At 30.4% G+C, this 13714-nt stretch overlaps 1 protein-coding gene across 1 annotated transcript in view; it reads left to right on the top strand.

The window, feature by feature from the left end:
* The first annotated feature begins 172 nt into the window (after positions 1-172).
* LOC117177488 (ATP-binding cassette sub-family G member 8) overlaps positions 173-13714 on the top strand; it is a 52952-nt gene continuing 39410 nt past the window's right edge. Inside the window, exon 1 of the mRNA XM_033368218.1 lies at positions 173-582. The gene's annotated coding sequence lies outside the window, so the exon portion shown is untranslated. The remainder of the gene's footprint in view (positions 583-13714) is intronic.

Here is a 13714-nt window from a genome sequence, read left to right as displayed (position 1 = left end):
GCCATCCAGTTCAACCTTGGCTGGAACCAGGCAAGAGGCAACTAACTACTAACAAAAGTAACAAGCGGGAGCCGGGAGTTGGCTTCCCGGCGAGGTGAATGTCTTCCCTTGAGCCTGTTGGTGGGGACTACTCTCCTGATGCAGAGGGGGCAATGTACAAACTACAAGCTTCGACGAAGGAACTCTACTTCTACTGTCAGCGCAGCAAAGGAACCAAGCCAAGGGAGAGCTTTGCTTGCTTTAGCTGCGATAAAACAACCGACCGCATACCGATTCCTTCGGCTTCGCAGAGTGGTTCCGAGTTCGTGGCGTGACTAGCGTTCATGGAATCTCTCGTATTCTAGTGCCAGTGAAACCAAGTTATCCAAGTTTACCAAGTTCGCCAAGTTTACTAAGTTTATCAAGTTCACCAAGTTTGCCAAGTCCGGTTCAAAAATCGATTGAGAGACTCTCGAGGGAGGAAGACATTCGGCAGGATACCGGCAATTGAAATGTGTTGATTGGATTGACAATTAGTCGTAAAACTACCCTGAGCACATTCAAGACCAGATGAAGAACCGCCGTGAAGAAACCTTGCCGGCGGTGAGTCATTATTTCGTAGATTGGTGCACGCAAGCATAAACAGCGTGGAATCACGGAGTAGCGGGCAGGGTTTATAATGTTGCTTGTCTGTGTAAATTGCCCCCGAGGGACTGAACACGTGCAAGAGTTTGTTTAACTCTCTATGCTCTATTTCATTTTTCGTTTATCAGTTCTCGGCATTTCGTGGAAAATGTTAAGGAAACTATTTTGGAAGTCAGGGTAATATTCTGGAAGGTTTTCTGGTCTGGTTTTATTTTTTCAGAATAAGCATACAGTCAAATTAGGCGAAAGAAGGAATTTTGCTTAGAGAAGTTGGTGGGCAGCAATTTTTTTTATATTGTTCGTAAGGACGTCCTGGTGAAATCCTGTAACCCTCCGGTCTGCAAGTGTTGTGGAATTTTTGTTATTGACCAAATAAAAAAATGTATGGGAAATTATTTGTAAAATCAAAAGTATTAAACAATATTTTTTTTATAACTTAAGATTTAAAAATTATTTGTGTGGGAGGGAGAACACTTTCTTCTTGAACAATAATAGTTTTTGAAGATTTGTTTTTTATAAACAATAATTTATTTTCCATACTCACGCTTGTCCAACAAATTAAAAAAAAATCAATTACAACCATGTACTCAAAAGGTTTTTAATTATTTTTACATTATCTTCTATCTGCAAGAGTTTCGTTGCAACAAATATTGTTTGAACAATTTTTATAAACAATATTCCAAAACAGCGTTCAATAATTATAAAAATTGTCAAAATACGAGGATCATAATTGATGAAACTTCAATTCATTTCTTCAGTTACCGTTTCTTTAAATTTTAATTAAGCGTTTATAACTTGACAAATAAGGTGAGTGTATTTATTTTCTTATAGATGCAAACAATTCACGAATAAAGTTGAATAAATTCATTTTTTCTCGATTTTTTTTCTTATCCACGTTAGAACATTGGAAAGAGATGGATGTAATGTTTCACATATCATTTTGGGAAATACTATTACTGATGATGCCGTTTCAAATATAAATATAATTTTAATTTAAAAAAATTCTAAAACTTACAAAAACATTGATTTTGATATTGTTATTTTTTGCACTTAAATATATTACGTTACTATCGTTTCTTACCCGTTTTGAAAATAGATTGTTCTGTGGCTGATATCGTTAAACAATTTTTTTCACACAAATAACTGTATTTGAAGATTATTTATCTCTTGACTATAAATTGAAAACAGCATATCTGTAGGGAATGTTTTCCCCGGATAAAATAAATGATTTATTACAATTCAAACTTTTTTTAAATTGGAAAGAAGCGACAGTAAGAAATAATTCAGTTATCAAAACTATTGTTTCTTTCGAAGTCCTTAATTAAATTTTAAACAATCAGTGGCAAAAAAATGAATAAAGTTTTCATAAAGCATGAACTAAACATTGTGCTCCTCGTTTTTTGTCATTTTGTTATAATTATTTAGAACTGTTGTGGAAGATTGTTTATAAAAATTACTTGAACAATATTTTTTACTGCGAAGCTATTGCAGATAGAAAATTGCTGTAAAAATAATTTACAATTCTTGAGTACATGGTGTCGCGCTTATTTTTTTCAGATTTTCCTGTTAAGCGTAAGAATAAAAAATATTGTTTATAATCATTTATTTAAAAAAAATTGTTTTTTAAAGTAAAGAATAAATTTCTAATCTATTATTTCTTGTGAAGTATTACTATATAACTCAGATGATTCAGCAAATTCGAAATCGCAGTTGTTGTTTGTTTTTTGTATCAAAGGTCCCCTGAATGTTGGCAGATTAAAAATAATGCAGGTGTCTCCAAAGCCTGTTTTTGCAAAAAATGGCTTATTTTATTTAAATTAGCCTTCTAATTAAATTATTTGACTTTTAAATACATGCATTATTTTATTTTTAGTAAAAAACCAACTAGATTTTTGACAGAATTTTTTCATTAATTTCCGCTGTTAATATATTATTTTACTTTGGCATAAAAAATACTAAAATGCATGTATGCTTAAGTAAGGAACTCTATTAGCAGTGAAATTAAAATAAAATCAGCATTTTTTTCATAAATGGGCTTGAAAGACCGCTAAATATATGTTTGTCACTGAATATTATTATAAGGTACCGAACATATCTTGATCTTTTTAATGGACTTGGGTGATTATTTCCAATTTTAGATTTTTTTTAGTATTTTACGTGAAGTTACTTCAAATTTGTTTATGTAAAAGTGGTTTTCGGGTGTTATAGAATATTATTATGAAGTTGCGAACATAACTTGAAATTCTCTGAAGGTTTACTTGTGTGATAACTTCACATTTTTTAATTTTTTAAATGCTTTACATGGAAGCTCTTGGAATTTTTTTAGCTAAAAGTGATAGAGGTGGTTATTGAATATGATTATGAGGTTGGGAATATAATTTGGGGTTTTCTGATGGTGACTTTTCTGATAATTTCAAAAGTTTGCAGTGTTTTACGTGCAGTTACTTGGGATTTGTTCAGCTAAAAGTTTGTATAAAATTATGACGAAATTATTATTAGCTTTTTCCAAGGAATATTTGAAACATTAAAAATAATAATTATAAATAATAATCTTTAAAATTGATGACACCGGCGAGCAGCTGTACACTCAGAAAATTCTGTCTCTCAATATTGGTTACCGTGACGTCAAAAGTTGTGTGGGAACTTCCTATAACGGAGGACATTAATGACGTTACATTCTGGTTTTTAGATTTGCAAAGCAGCGTGTGAGAGCAGGCTTATTATATAAAGCGCCCACGGGATGGAGTTCAAGTCCAAAAGTTAGATTCTATAAATCGATGATTAAAGAATAGAGATAGCGACTGATAAATAATTACTCGATTGCATTATGTATGTACAGTGGCTCATATCCGTTGTAACCAGGAAGTTATAGTGCCTTCATCTTCTTTTAATTACTTTATTAAGAGGAGGTAGTTGTTAAATATTATAAGAAATATGTTTTAATAAGATTCGAAATTTATCCTCACAGATAAAATAATAAGCGATTGACTCTTTTTCAAGTCAAAATTTTTCCACCGATTACATTTCATATTTTGACAGACTTTACAACTTGAAATGCTCTTAAAACAGGAGTAAGTGTGATTTTTCATAAAATATGAGAAATTAATTAAATTAATGTATAGGTATCATGTAAAAAAGTGTTTTTTTTTCTTCATATAAACACAGTCAATCTCAAGGATATTATTTATCTGAATTTAGATAAAAACGTACAATTATCCGACGACGGATAATTTTTATCTGCCTCGTGATAAAAATTATCTGATGCCGGATATTTGTAGTTTTAAATGTTTTCTTGCATTTTTATCCAACTCGAGGTGAATAATATCTTTTGTATTTACTGTGTTTATATTTAAAAAACTGTTTTGATATTCAAAATACAACAAAACAATATCTAGCGTATTTGTTCGCGACTTTGAGACGCATCGATCGACCTATTGTTGAAACATTTATATGACCTATCAGTTAAAAAATGGTTTATTCTGTTTATATGACAAAAAATTTTTATATTCAGAATGCTGTAATGCTATATAAAGTGTATTTTTTCGTGTCCTTGAGAGACTTGGAACACTTGGAAAGTTTAAAAAAAAAAATACATTGTTTTTATGCAAAATACTTTTGATTTGGATTTGGAATATAACAATAACGTAGGCTAAAAAGTTGTTCATTGTAATACGATTAGAGCACATCAATGGGCATTTTGGTGGGCTCTCTCTCTGATTTTCTAGAATTGAGCTTTTCGGTAAGACAGAAACATAAGCTTGAAAAATATCAAACTATCAATTTTCAACAAAAAATGGAATAGTTAAATTTTCCGTTAGAAAAATTAATTTGATGCAAAAACGAATTTTCAAACAAAAAGATGTATTTTCAAGTAATAAAATAATTGGTTAAAAAAGTAATTCAACTTTCAACCAAGTAGTTGATTTTAGAACTAAGAACGATCAATATTTATCAAAAAATGGAGCTAAGCGGAAAAAAAAACTTAATAAAGGACAAGTTTCTTAAAAACAGCGAAAAAGAGGAATACTTATCTAAAAAGGGGGAAAAAGTGTGAAGTCTAGATTAAGAAGGTTTACTTGTAACGTAAATAACTTATTTTCGTGTTTACGAGCATTTCAAAAAGTGGTTATTTACATTTCAATTCTTAATTTTGTTTATACAGAAAAGCTTAAAAAGTTATGATGAGTTTATATTATTTTGAGTTCTTCCTAGTAATTTAAATATGCTAATTTTCCATTCTACGTGTAAGAAGATTCATCTGATAACGAGTCTGATCATTTTTTCTCTCAAAAAGAACGAAGATGCTTAAGACACTTGATGGAGAAGTGAACTTATAACAGTATTGTTTGTCATTTTCTCTGGCGACATGCGATAAAGTACTGAATTCCGTTGGGTAAGAACAGGGAAGCCAAGAAGTCCTTGACAAACAGAGTATGAGAAGTTTTTTTATTCTGCCAGATATTGATATATTTGGTTAATGAACGAAACAGGATATTATCATTTAAAATTTATCTCATGATATTCATATACTTATGATAATTTATGATATGTTTCAATTCAATTTTTTTGTTGTAATGGTGTTTGAATTTATTCAGTTTCTTTTAAAATGAAAATCTTTCAATTTGATTAATTTTAGTCGGAAGTTTAACGGCTTAAATTATAATAGAAAATGAAAAAACTACTCCTCTTATTACATTTAAAAATATTTACCTAAATTGAAAAAATTTCAATTTCGAGTTTTTAAGTCAGATCTGTAGAAATTTGAATTTCTTTACTATGATATTGATTTAAATTGATCTAAATTCGACTTATTTATATTCAAATTGATTCAGAATGGCAGAAATTTACATTTAAACTCCCTTAAATTGGAAGCGATTTAAATTTAAATATCCCCTGCTTGAAACTTTCAGATAATTGAGTTTAAATTTTTGAAGCCAAACAATGTTAATTTTTACAAAGTAAAAAGCATTGTATTTTCAATTTGTTTTTATTGTTACTTTCCGACTGAAATGGTTGTAGATTTCATTATGTTTAAATTGATAGTATTTCAATTTTTATTTGTGAGTGTTTTTGAAAATTTTCAAAAATGCTTACAATTTAATCTCTTCCAATTCTAACTGGCTTAAAATTGAAATAATGCCTTCAAATAAAAAATAAATCCTGGTAAAACGGAAAAGACATTAAAGTTTTTTTGGTACTTTAGTCCTATTTCATGAGTACTTTTTTGGGATATGAATCCTATCAGCACATATAAAAATAAAAAAAATAAAAAAATAGAATTTATCTAGTAATTTTATCCCAAAAATGATTGAGGAATAGTGAAAATAAAAAATGGAAATTAAGTAAGGCTTCTCCAACACTTTCGTCGTAAAAAAATCCGGTTCAAAATGGACGTATTATGAACTTTTTTGGTACTTTAGTCCTATTTCAGGAGTACTTTTTTGGGACATGAATTCTAACAGCACTTGTAAATATTACTAAAAAAAAATAGAACTTTAGTACTTTTGTCCCAAAAATGATTGAGTAATATGTAGTAAAATTAAAAATTAAGTGGAGCTTCTCCAGTATTTTTTTCGTAAAAATTCCTGCTCATAATTGACGTATTATTAACTTTTTGGTACTTTAGTTAAATTTCAGCAGGATCTTCTCGGAATCTGAATCCTATCAGCACATATAAAAATTCAGAATAAAAAGAAAAGGTAACTTTTCTAGCGATTGTATTCCTATTTGGACTTTTAACCAATTTAGTGAAACTTTACCCGGGATTCCAATGGGACATTTTTTTACTCGAGTTCTAATGAATTTGAAGCAAATAATTCATTTAATTTATTAAAAGATTTGAAACTTACAAAAAATATTTATTTTCATAGTCTTTTTTTAACTTAAATTTTTTCTTACAATTAATATAATTTATATACATATAGTATACATTTAGACAAGACAATGCTATTTTTCATTTGTTTTATAAATTTCCCTGCATAAAACAAATAAAAAATATCAGTGCTTTGTCCACTATATAAACTATATAGGTATAATTTTTTCACCTGGTTTCAATAAATGATGGTTTATTTTCTCGAGAAAAGCATTCCCCACAACTCTTTTACCTGAAAAAATGAGTCACGGTTTACTAAAATTCAACCATGTGTGTAAAATTTGTAAGTAGCGATAGTAAGAAAAAACTTAATAGGGTTATTGTATAAAAAATAAAAGTTGTTTTTCAAGTTTAGATAACTTAAAATACAAAAGGAGATAATCATTTTAAATATAACGAAACGAATTTTTGTAAAATCTCTATTTTTTATTTTATTCGAAAATCTGCACATTTTTTATTCTGCAAATTCCGCACAAACAAATTTGTCAATGGTTTCGACTTTTTTGATTTGAGATTCGCAAGTTAGCCATAAGGTAATTCAAATCAACATTCTCTTTTCTTCTCTGATTGGCAGAAGCGATTGAACAACTTAAGGTCTTTATAATTTTTTAAATATTACTAATTTATTTTTCAATTTCCTCCTAAATAAAGTATTTAATCCATATTTTCTTTCTCCAATGTAGAAGAGATAATTTATCATTGAAAAATGCTATTGTTGTAAGTCGTGCAACAACCCTATTACAAAACCTATAGTTAAAATAATTATTTTTCGTAATTTTAAAACTTCTCGTGTGGAAAAATCGATTTTTTTTGTTAATCCGATGCTAGACCACTATTTGGAGACTGGTCAGCTGCTGGCTCGTCTCCCTTTATTTCTTATAATTAAAAAAACAGAATTCACTATAAGTGTATTTAGCTGATCAGCACAAAACTTAGATTAGGCCAGACGGTTAAAGTTATAAGAAAAACGTCTTGGTTCAATACTGTAAATATCTTATTTTATATAATTTTAGACACCCTGTATCTTTTTTGAAATATGTCAAAACCAAATGTTCTGATCGAACATAAAACTTTTTCTAGTCTTGAATAGTTAATTATCGCCAATCTTGGACCAAAGCATACCTTCCAGACTAGACGGTCTAGTGAAAGTCAGGCCTGATCATGACTAGCACCAGGCCTGGGCCAGGTCAGATTTTCCTTACTATAGACAGTCTAGTTAAAGCCAGACTTGAATTAAGTTGAATTAATTTTTACAATCTCATTAGAGAAGGTATTAGATTTGTGTAAAATTTGTCTGTTTCCACAACAACTTTTGAAAAATTCATCTATTAGATTAGCCTTTGGTACACTCGTTTAGTGTCCTAAACTAAAGGTCAAGTTCGTTAGCCAGCCATTTTGTATAAAATCTCAAAAAGTGGGCATATTTTGAATACTTTTGGGACCACTTTTAAAAAATTTTTAAATTCTCTGTGCGTTTATTGATAGTAAAACCAAACAAAATCCCAAAAAACACACGATAATGAACATTTTAAGTTGTTATAACAACTTTTTGAATTTTCTTGAAAAATCAAAAATTCAAATTTTGACAGAATACAAAATAATGAAAAGTCCAAAACTTACATTTTTCGGCCAAACTATGCAAAACACGGTTGAAGATGAGTAGAAAAAAATTGTGCATTTGAAAAAGATCTGCAAATTTGTTATTAATCACTTTGTGATAGGATGTGTAGTTTTGGCTTTAATCATGAAAAACATCATTAACAGTAAACAAAATCTGCCCGCGGCGTGGGCACATTCTTATCACAACTTTTGTCTTTTGAAAAAATTAATCTATTAGATTGGCCTTTGGTACACTCGTTTATTGTCCTAAGCTAAGTGCCAAGTGCGTTAGTCAACCATTTTCGATAAAAATTCCAAAAAGCGAGCGCATTTAGAAAATTTTTGGGACCACATTTTTTCACGATTGAAAAATTCTCTGTACACTTGTTCATAGTACTTGAAAAGAAAAATGTGAATTTTCGACAGCCCTACAAGATTATCAAAACAACTTTTTGAATTATTTCGAAAAATTGAAAATTCAAATTTTGACCGTACAAAAAATAATAAAAAATAAAAAATTGCATTTTACGCTCAAACTATGTGAGACAGGAAAAAATGTGAAGACAAAAATTGTTTACCCAAAAAATATCTACAAATTTGTTATTAATCACTTTTTTATAGGACACGTTTTTTTTGTTTTATTTATAAAAAAAAAAAAACATTAAAAATACATAAATTAAATTTTTCGAAACATGACACAATCTAAGAAAAAGTAAACAGATAACATTTTTTCACCGAAAGTAGAGCAAAAAAATGTTATTATGGTTTCTTTAATATTTTCATCAGAGAAGGTATTAGATTTGTGTAAAATTCACCCCCCCCCCCCCCCCCCCCCCCCCCCCCCCCCCCGCAGTTCTGGTCAAATTTTCACGTTTTAGTGTATGTATGTATGTATGTCTGTCTGTCTGTGAGCACGATAACTTTTGAAAAAATTATTCTATTAGATTATCCTTTGGTACACTCTTAGTGCCCTAAACTAAAGGTCAAGTTCGTTAGCCAACCATTTTGGATAAAATGTCAAAAAGTGAGCGCATTTTGAATATTTTTCAGACAACTTTTTTTAAAAATTTGAAAATGTTCTGTACGGATGTTTATTAGTATTCAAAAATTTGAACAATTTATCCTCATGACTTTTTTCATAAAACCAAAAATTACCAGACTTTTAGCATTTACAAAATTCCAAAAAACACACGAAAATGAACCTTTTAAGCCCAATAACGGACGATATGAAAATAAGTCAAGGGAAGAAAAAGTGTGATTTTTAAATGCCCTAAAAGATTATCATAACAACTTTTTGAATTTTCTTGAAAAATCCAAAATTCAAATTTTGCCAGCTAAAAAAATAATAGAAAATCCAAAAATTACATTTTTCATTCAACAATTTCACAGCATTTCAAAGATTTGAAAACATTAAAAAAATTTCACAAAGCCTTTAAGGATTTTAAATATTTTATAACAATTTAAAAATGTTTCTCAGATGTATTAAGATTTCACAAAGGTTTTAAGTACTTCAAGAGATTTGAACGAATTCGCAAAGATTTCAAGTATTTCAAAGACGACTTATGTTTGCAAAGACTTAAAAATTTATTTATGGTTCTGCTTTCTTTAAAAGTGGTTGGAGACCTGGAAAAACTTGATTTCTTGACCTGGAAACCCTGGAAAAGACCTTGAATTTTATTCCTTATTAGAATCGCTGGACACCCTGAACTTAGCTGCGTACACGGAGAAAATTGGATGTTCAAATGTAGATGTTCAAAGAGGAAGATTGTAGCACCTAATACGCAGATATTCATGCCAAACATTTAACATCTTTTTGAGATGTTAGGCGTAAAAATATTTTTATGTTAAACTGAAACACATTCAGATGTAAAAACCGTCCGAGCGCATGCGCATCGCGCATTGCAATTTCAAGACTATATTTAAAGCTATATATATATTCAATATTAAAATGGTAGAATATTACAATTTTGAAACATTTCCAAAGAATAAAAATTAGATATCCTTAGATGAAATTGGATAACAAGTTTTTTCTGTCTAAAGAAGGGAACAAAGATCTTATGTTTTAGGTTTATTGACTTAACACGTTTGACAAAAGGTTTATAAATTTGAAATAAACTTTGAGTTTAAATAACTTAAAATAGATAAAATATTTAATTCAGATTACAGATCATTCGTTCTTCGATTATTTATCCCCGTTTTTATTTTAAATTAGAAATATTGAATATAACCTCAACTTGACTGAATGCACCATCTGATCGATATTTTATACCCTTTATCTGTTTTTTGGTTCGTGTACGAACATTAAAGTTTAATTTTAAATTCACAAATAAGTTATCAATTAATTCCTTAAATAAACATAAATAATTAAACTCCTCAAATATTTACACACGTAATTTGACACCATACATGTAATATCTCGGATTTTTCAGTTGAACATTTTGGATGTTAGAGGGTAACATTTCACTTTTTAAGATCTACAGATTCTAACTTCGAACATCTAGATTGTTGTCCTATAATTAAACATATAATAAGTTAACCCTGAACATCTAGATTTTACTTCCGAACATTCATTTTTCTCCGTGTACCATTATTTTGTATTAAACCCTGTGTGCACGCCCAACTTTATCTACGTTGTTCGCACACCCATAGGGTACTCGTTTACCCACCTCTTTTTTGTCAATTTTTTAAATATGTAGGTGATACAAATCTTTTTTTTTCGTTTATTCCAATAAATCAACATCAGAAGTAAATGCCAGAGGCATTTTTAAAACAATATACATACTGTAGCTCGTTTAAAAGGAGAAGCGAAGGTGTTGCCGTGAGTGGGTACAGCCTGCGACATCGTTGTAGTCAGTGCAAATCGACTTTCTCGGTGGTGCGGATGTGTGAATACAGATGTCAAGAATGTGAACAATAAAGGTTTTTATCGTCTTAAATTTCATGTATCCTATCATTACTCAACCCATTTCACGTAAATAAGTCAAATATCTTGATAAAGAAGTTATAATCCACTCAAAATTGATTTTTTTCTATGGTGGGTACCCTAGTACTCTGGGTGTGTCCACCAAGAAGGTATATTTAAAGTTGATTATTTTTGCAAACAAAAAAAATCTTAAATGAATTCTATGCATGATCCGCTTACAATTGAACAAAATGAAGATGATCTGGAGGCTCGAAGCGGAATTTTTTTTATTTTAGTTAAAATCAAAAATGTACAGTGGTGGGTACACGGGAACCCGGATGTGCACACAGGGGTTAAGATGATTTTGCTTATAACTTTTATTCCTGCAGTGTAAACTACTTTTAAAATTTTTTTTACCCTCTACAATTCATTAAAAAATTCGATCTCAAAACTCCGTGAGAGATAATAAGCAGAAAGCGCTTAGCAAGATGAGCATATAAACGTTGCTCTCCTGTCAAATAAAAAAAATGCCATAAGTTTGTGCCTATATGACACAACATTTCCCAAAACATTAATTTTGTTTTCGGAGATTTATGGGCATCTAGTGTTATGAAAAAAATCGACAGCTGAATAGCTGACATAGTTGCGCAGAATTTTGTTTGATATTTTTAAAAAATCTTTTAAATGACCCATATATGAATGTGACCACCCATCTCAGGGTCGTGGGACGTGACCATAGGGGCGATTTTGCTACAGCTCTGTTGGGAGCCGGTCACATTTTTAGATAACATAAGGTCATAAGCCAAGGCACTTGTGAGATGGATGCAGAGAGCTGTCATCCTTGGGTCACTCCTTGTCCTCATGGAAAACAAGGCTTTCGCTGGCTTGTGTCGTGAGAAGTGGCCATAGGCGTTATTTTTGGCGGTTTTACTGGGAGCCAGTGATAATTTCATGAATTGCCTTTGTTCCCAGGGTGGCCCTACGGTGGGTTTTAGACACACACACACACACAACACACACAAATTCTCCTAAATGCGAGAAATTTTCTTGAAACCCGAAACATAAAATTCATAAATAATGTCTGAGATTCTCTTCTCTCCATTAGATTCCAATTTCTGTAATTAAACGAGATGACAGACTCTGGGACTGTCATTCTTGCGGTATCAGTGATCAGCGTTTTAACCCCTGAGCTCGCAGAACAAGCATAAAATGAAACGGAAGAATGCAGTGGATCATTTATCCACTTTTCAAAAAATATCAGAGGATGGGAAACGCATAAATCAACCTGCGAGGCTTATACTTTTTATTTTTATTGCCGCACTGCTCTTTTTATTGTTGCAAATAGTTTTTCTTGGGGGGATAAAGGCAGAAGGTAATGCGCGTAAAATTCTTACGTCCGAGTTTCTGTAATTACAGCCCGTCATATCGCATCAGTTTTCGTGTAAATTCTGCTCTGCATTGTTGCCAAGGTATACTTAACTCAGTTTAAGGGAAGAGGATGTAAACTTGAGTGCTTCTCACCTTCAGTTAATTTATTTTTCATTTTTAAACACAACATTTGTATATTCAAATTTAAATATTCTATAAATATGGTATCCAGAAAGTAACAAGATTCTCTAAAGATTCTTCAATTATACAAAATTCCTTTATCTGTAATTCAAAGAATTCATTTTTCATATTTATAAAATCCTAAGAATAAATCTCACCAGCATCCATACTTTTTCCTGATTTACTTATAAAATATTAATATTAACCTTTCACAAGTGACAAACATGTGAAGTCAGACTCATCAAATTACCATACAGGAATTAATATATCCCACGAATAAAGTCATGATCACATGTCTATCTTACGTAATTTGTACCGGCTTAATTTTTTTTGTCAATCTATTCAGGGTCCACTAAAAAAAAAAAACTTAAGACGATTTGGCTGGAGTTGTTGATTGACGAAATCTTACTGTTACTTATAATTAACTAATTTGTTCAACTTTCAAACAAGTAGTTGAATTTTCGATAAAAAAGTATGATTTCTAAAATAAAATGTAATTTTTGATATATTAAACAAGAGAAACTTTTTATTTTAAACCAAAAACAGTTGAATTTAATAAAAAAAAAATACGAATTTTAAACAAAATAAGTGAATCCTCAACTAAAACAGATTTATTGTTACCCAGTAGTAACATTTTTAACCAAAAAGGATAATACTTCCACCAAGAGAGGTCAATTTACAAATCAAAAAGAAGAGTTTTCAATAAGGAAAAATATGTCATCCAAAATGTTACATTTTCAATAAAAAAAAAGTTTGCCACAAAAAAGATCAATTTTCAAAAAAGTACCCGAGTAAAAATGCTTCGACTTAAGTTCGACTTTGTTATGTTTCGAGTTCATCTCCAAGACATCGATGTCTGGCTGCGTTTCAAAACTGAGTCGAGACATAGGCCTTCGTCTTACATTTATGGCCAGACGACATCTACTTCACTCAAGACGAGCCTTGTCTTGGCTGAGATTATCGAACCTTTTTTGGCACATAAATGAGATTAAAATTGATGAATGAAAAATTTTTTATTATTAAATTAGTTATTTTTAATTTAAAAATTCAGAATCGTTGGGTCCGAACGTGTATAACCCTTAAAAATTTTCTTAAAAAAAAATAAAAATCGTAACTATCGACAAGGATCTCCTAAGCCGTTAGAAATACGTAAAAACAAACAACATTTT

The sequence above is a fragment of the Belonocnema kinseyi genome, chromosome 7, assembly GCF_010883055.1.
Source record: "Belonocnema kinseyi isolate 2016_QV_RU_SX_M_011 chromosome 7, B_treatae_v1, whole genome shotgun sequence".
Taxonomy (NCBI): Eukaryota; Metazoa; Arthropoda; class Insecta; order Hymenoptera; family Cynipidae; genus Belonocnema; species Belonocnema kinseyi.
This window is presented reverse-complemented; position numbering and strand designations above follow the sequence as displayed.